Genomic DNA, 6,951 nt, shown 5'->3' with positions numbered 1-6,951 from the left:
CCGACGGAAGATACAAGGTGTTGATCGAGTCTATTGTTGAATGTCTTATAAAATCATCTTTCCATAAAGCATTAAGATTGTCAACACACTTNTGAACCACTTTAAATTCATTAGGACTTAGTTCTTTATCTTTCCACTCATTATACAATTCTTTAAGTACTTTCAGGTAGATTGATGCTTCAGCGTTTTCGTTTATACCCAGAGTTTTAAATACATCAAAATAAAGCCCAAATTTAACCGAGGCTTGAAAAATTCTGTTATCAATGAGCTGTGTTTTCTCTGGCTGAAGGAGAACTCTCCATGGTTCTACTAACTGATTAGTTTCAGGTAAATATATAGTTGGACAGTTCTCAAGAGATGTTGAAGTTATTGGTGAATTATCTTGAATGAACTTATAGAATCCTTCGAACAAACAATATAGTTTCTTTTCACCAACCTCTCTCATTAATCGCTCATTCAAACTAAGACAAATTTTCTTCATATGCTTTGAAAATAGTTGGAAATCAATCTTAGGAATAACACCCAAAAGATGCAATATTGATGGTTCGTCTTTAGAATGTTGATCATCACGAGGAACTGAATTTGAAGATATACAGTTAGCTACAGTCCAAACATTGTTTAAGTTAATAGACAAAACAGATCCTGAATATGTAATTAATCCATTATGACCATTATTAAACTGTGCATGTATCTTCGTTCTATAACCATTCAGACGAATTGGTTCCACAAACCGAATATGTTTTATTCTAGGTAAGATTCCTTCTCGTCTGAGATCAGATCTACTACACAGATGTTCTACAAGAACGTCTGATTTTTTTAGGACATCTTTTGTAACTTGATGGTTAGCCTGTTCTTGAACTGAATTAGCAAATTCAACAAACAAATCAACAGTAACAGTTTGTACAAGTCCAGTTTGAACTAAAAATGTATACCACTTATCATCATCAAAAGGTGCAGGGGGGAATTTTGAATTGGGCATCATGACCTTAAATATTTCCTCTCTCTTATCATAGAAATCACTGGCCTTTTTCAGACCACCATCTGAACTTTGAATAAAAGCTATTTCCTTCAGAAGCCGCCAGATTTCGTACTTCGTCTCCGCAGTGCAAGTCTGTAGGACATTATCACGCACATATTCCAGATGGACTATATAATATTCTATTTTAAAACAATGGAAATTCGGAAAAATGAAACGGCAATACAGTTCGTCTGCTTCAACACAGTTTATCTGAAGTGCTTTATAGAGTGATTCAATACAATAGTGAAATTTCAAAATGATAATATTTGCAGTCTCAGCCCAATGGTTTACACCGTTTTTTGGTACAGGTGGATAACTACTTTTTAAGCAAATGTGTTTTTTCAGTGGAGCAATTGATAACAATGTGTTGTCATGTGTTTCAAATAGTGGTAACCCTTTTAGAGTTTCAAACGCATTAATATTGATATCTTCAATTCTACTGCTGAAATAATCCAAGATGCTTTCTGCCATTTCAACATTGAGAAGATTCAAATTCACAAAATTATATTTCAATAGTTCCGTCATTCTTTGAGGATCATTCAGGTTAGCAACTGTAAATCTATACGTTTGAAGCTCGTCAATGGACATTCCCAAATCTACGTAAACTAAAAATGGCAAACTTATCTTAAGGAATACTTTCTCCAATTTTTTCTGTTTACTATTATACAAATCATCACAAGGATAGAGTACATGGTTCCCTTTACACAATGGGTACAGAAGAAACATATCTTGATTTTTCCTTGCTGGTACAATTGACACATCAGCCAATAATTTAAAGGAAGGAGAACTAGGTACACGCAACTCTTGATTTGGTAAACAGTCATGAATAAACTTCCAAACCTTACTAATCCAGATCTGAGGAAGTTCTTGTTGATTCCATGAAACAATATTACAGTTTCCAAGATAACTATATGATTGTTTCAACATCTCAACGAAAGATTCCAGTGACCAATTGATTAATGGATCAAAATTGTTTATATACTGTTTCATCAAATCAACACATTCAAAATGGATGAACTGCTCAGAAAAGGCTCTAAAGATGTCGCAAAATTGAGATACTATTACTTTCCCTTCTCCGTAAAAGTCCAAAATGTTATTTTGTCTTAAAAGCAATGGAGAGCCAAGTAAGTTTTTTACAGTTTCTTTCTTGATATCACGAAGCACAAATTTCAAAACCAATTTAAAGTTTTTCAAGCATCCAAATGCCGTCTTTTGAATATTTTCGGGAATGCTTAATTGACACCGGTTTTCATCTTCACCTTTGTGAGATTTTAAAAACTTCAAAACATTTTCAGGATTAACAGATAAAACGTTGACTTTAGCATATTCAAATTCGTGTAAAATCCATTCAGATGTCTCCAACACTTTCATTCCCAATTTTATCAAAATCTGTTTAAGGGTAATGTTTTTACTTTGAGTTGGTTTGTTGACTGGTGGATATGGTAAATGAGTTGATATTGAAAAACCTGATGATCTGTACGGTGTGATTGCTGTTGATTTTTCATCTTTGAAATAAGAATACAGTGTATCAAAACAACCATTAAATTCTTCACCAGTTTGAACTGCTACCCATTCTATATCATACCAATTCTGGGTGTTTTCCTTGAGAACAGGGAATAAAAGTCTCTTCTCACATCCAATGGCTGTATACATCTTAACAACAAATTCCTTCCAGAAATTACCGTTTGTCGATTGAGATTTAGGAAGTAAATTTTCAAATCTTTTGATTTCTTCTTCCATAGTATATCTGTTTAAGTTTTTATGACGGACACTTAATGGGTATAGTTTAAACTCTTCCAATAATTTCAAATACGCTGGGACAATGATTTGAGAACTTAATTCACTATTCCACAATCCAGGTACAGATGTTTCATCATTCCAGATATTTCTTCTTGATTCGTGATCTAAAGCAAATTGTCCGTTCACATGAACCGGGAGACCAGTGTGTATAGGTAAAGGCAATGTACAATAGGCAATTCCCTTGACTTGATTATTTAAATTTATAGCAACTCCACCGCGTGGTAGTTTCATTAATTTACCAGTCTTTAAAGATTCTATCAATTCATCTGGCAGTCCGTTATTAAAACCGGCACGTTTTACTATCAAGTATTCTTCATCTTTCTCTAAACTATCTTTGATTCTCATATTAATAGTCACCTCTTTCAGTAGATGAAAAGCATCACAATGTTTGTCTTTAATTCTGGCATTGAGATCTAATAAATGTTTGTTTAAAATTTTCTGTTTCTGTTGGTTTTGTTTATCCATACTGGACTGAACTTCATAGTCAATCTGTACTTTGCCATCAGATTGAACGGTACCAAATTTAACTGAGGTAATATTCTCCAAAAAAAGCATAGATGAGAATATCTGTATCTTCAAAATGTCAAATATATGATCAATGTGGTTTTCAGTCATCTCTTCTTTTGAAATTTCAGACAGATTAGCCATTTGTCTATTCCTTAGTGGAAGCCTAAATACCGTGCCTTGGTCCAAGTTCTCTGTAAATTTAGGTAGAAATCCTTCATTGAAATCGGAAAACGAATTTCTTAGAGCAACAGCATCTATCTTTACACCAGGTTTCATTGCATGTGCCATTGAAAGGTATTTACAGTGAGGATCGAATATACAAACAGTTTCACCAACATCTCCACCCTTGCTCCAGAATGATGGAACATCAGTTACATGATAAACAACATTAAAGCCCACACCATATTGACCGGTTTTTAGAACATCGTCCTTTTTACTACCAGTTCCCAAATCCTGAATTCCTTTCAAATCTTCTTCAGTAAAAAAACTATTGTTGAATACACACAAAGCTGGTCCTTGAACATCATCCAATCTTGGATCTGGGAGGTTTGTTTTGGGTAATGTTCGAAAGTCTTTAATGAATATAACCTCTGTAGCACCAGCATCGTCAGCATTTTGAAGCATTTCTTTTAAAATGGATTCATCACAAGGGTAACCCTCTAAAATTCTCTTGATTCGATTTGTTAGGTCTTCATGCTGCCCGAATTCTGCGAAAAATGGTGAAGACATGCCATCAAAACAATGTCCTCTTTTAGATTTGACACCAAATAATTCAGCTGTATTGTGATCAAATGTGTTGTGGAGATGCCTAATGTTCAATATATCTTTGTTATATACGTTAACATTATCATCAAAACACAGTGATGATATATAGGTTAATTGTTTCTTCGAGTCAGGTAATTTGACGTACTTTATCTTTTCGGACACAATGTCCCCACATCTTTCTTCATCTGATAACTTTACAAATGATCTACAAAGTTCAAATATGGTATTAATTTCTGCATCTTCTAAAACTTTGTCACATTTTTCATTGCCTATCTGAATCAGGAACCCAAGAATCTTTACTGCAGTCAATTTTGGTTGAACTCCAATTAAGGTAAATAATTTCTCGTATGATTTACCAAGGTTTGTACTAGAAATATATGGTTCTATATGGATCCCTGGTTCTAGAACCAAAACATTAGGAGTTGTCAAAGATTCTAAATGTAATACAACAGCCTTTCCTTTCAGTTTTTTTAAAATTAACTGTTTCATATTTTCACTTTGCTCTGGTGTCTCTTCTGAATTATCTATTTTATCATTTAAATATTTGTACATAGCTTTAAATGATTTTTCCAGGTGGTGATACAAATCTTTGGTAGGAGACTGAGAATAGTACTGTGACATTATCAGCATATTCTCTAGGACCAGTTCCAGTGGTAACTGTGGTTCTGAATGTTTTACGCCCAACCATTTTAATAAGGAATCATGGTAACTATTGATGTAGACTCTAGTAGATGTATCAACAATTGGTGAAGTGCAGCCAACAAATTTTTGAAGATCTTGAAAATAAGCCTCGTGTGCGGAAACAAATCTCTTGTTTGTAAATTGGGGAAATTTCCACGTTAGAGTCTTTACTGGTAGGAATGCTAGCTTCGATAATTCTTGACGTATTTTTTCAGGACAAAACTCAAATTTCTTCTTGTTATTTTCTTTCCTTGTAGAAATGTATGTTATAAATTTTTCAAAGCGAGATTGGATCAATTTTTCATCTTGTGTGTTTACTGCAACAGTAATTCTTTCTGGCATTTGTTCCCATGGTAAATCATCTTTCATCATACCAAGATTCTTCAAAATATCCAAAACATTACCGTTTCTAAAGCTACCCGTCTTTAGTTTTGTATCATCTGGAAAACGTTCTTCAGATTCATCAAACAATTCTGCTATCTCACCATTTGGATGAATTAATAAGCTTGGTTTAAGTCTTTTGTGGTTTGGTTTTGTTGGTATACAGTCACTATTTCTATCAGCTTATTAATTCTATCATTTTTCAGCTGAAGACTGTAAAGAAGTAATTCATCAATTTCTTCTGGAGACCAGAACTTATCAGTCAATGTTGGGAAAAATAAACAACTGTAGAATATTTCAATTGTTACCATTCTGTGTCTAATTACTTCTTCACAGCCAACACTTTTAAACTGTTTCCAAACGTCCGGAAGTAGATCTACCACAGAAATTCCACCATGAAAATGTGAGATTAAGGAATCCATTCTCGTTATGGAGAAATGACATAATGCTTTAAGGGCTATTTCACCAATAACATCTTTCTCTCTTAAGGTTGGATCTAGAAGGATGGCATTATAAATAGAAACAGGTTCATTGTTAGACTGGAACACTCTATAATCACCTGCACAAATTGTCTGATAAATATGTCTTGATAATACTTTATCATGTCTAGATGTACACTGTGAAATATTGGGCCACAGTCTGTTGTATTTCTCCTCTGGTACATCTCTAGCCATAGTTGTCATCATCAATAGATACGCTTGGCAGCAAGCATCTTCCAGCAGGCACATATTCCATTCATCTTCAGGAACATCAATATCATCTTCATTTTTCCATACAAGATCTCTACGACTAGACTGTACTGCAAATGAACCATTCACGTGAGCAGGTAAACTCGTTGGTATTGGTAGAGGTAAGAAACAGAACAGATGTGATTTATCATAGAATCCAAAGTTACTGGTATCATCATCCTGGTTGTTCTTTAAAACAGCTGTTCCAGCTATAGGAAGAAGACCTTTAAATTCTTTTCTTTTTGCTGCATTCACTACTTTATCTTTCCCAAAGCTCCAACTTATTAAATAAGTCAAAGTTTTTTCATTATGTGGTAATTCGAAATAGTCTTGTGCCGTTTCTGTCCTTTTGACTGATACCAAAATTTCAATTTCTTCTGATAATTGTGCAAGTTGAACGTCTTGGTGCTGGCTGTATTGGCTTGTCAATATCTTCAGAGCAGAAATATTATCAGATGACTTGGTAACTTCCAGTATTAATTGTGCGTCATTTGGTTTGCCTCCTTTATGTAGATGATAAAGTTCAATTTTTCTTACATTTTGAGTGAACAGCAACAGATTTCCACACCCGTCTGCAATCTTTTGAATGAATTCCTTCATTTCATGTTTTGAGTAACAGAAGTCTTTTATCAAACTTTTAGCCGCTTCTGATTGGTTTCTAAGAGGGAATCTGAATAATGTTCCATTAAAGTCGACCTGTTCTTCCTTCAGAACTTTACATTGAAAGACTCCGTCAAATGGGTAAAACTGTCCTTTCATCTTCTGTCTCATTTTCCGATTTTTGGGGTAATTTAATTTGATTTTTAATCCAGATTTCTGTAAATGAGTCTCATGAGGATCAAAGATAACATATGTATCACCAGAAATAAAGCTTGGTGTATCAGTTAGGTTGTAGACAGAATTAAACCCCAGCCCAAATCTACCAATTTTCATTTGATCATCTTTCTTTGTGGCTCCAGCTAACTTTGTTATATTCTCATAATCAGTGTCTGTAAATTTAGCATCATTATATGCCCAGAATGCTGGTCCTTGTACAGGTTCCATACCTTCATCAAACAGACATTTCAGTGA

This window comes from Lottia gigantea, assembly GCF_000327385.1.
Source record: "Lottia gigantea unplaced genomic scaffold LOTGIsca_54, whole genome shotgun sequence".
Classification (NCBI taxonomy): Eukaryota; Metazoa; Mollusca; class Gastropoda; family Lottiidae; genus Lottia; species Lottia gigantea.
The sequence above is the reverse complement of the archived record's forward strand: the minus strand, read 5'-3'. Positions refer to the sequence as shown.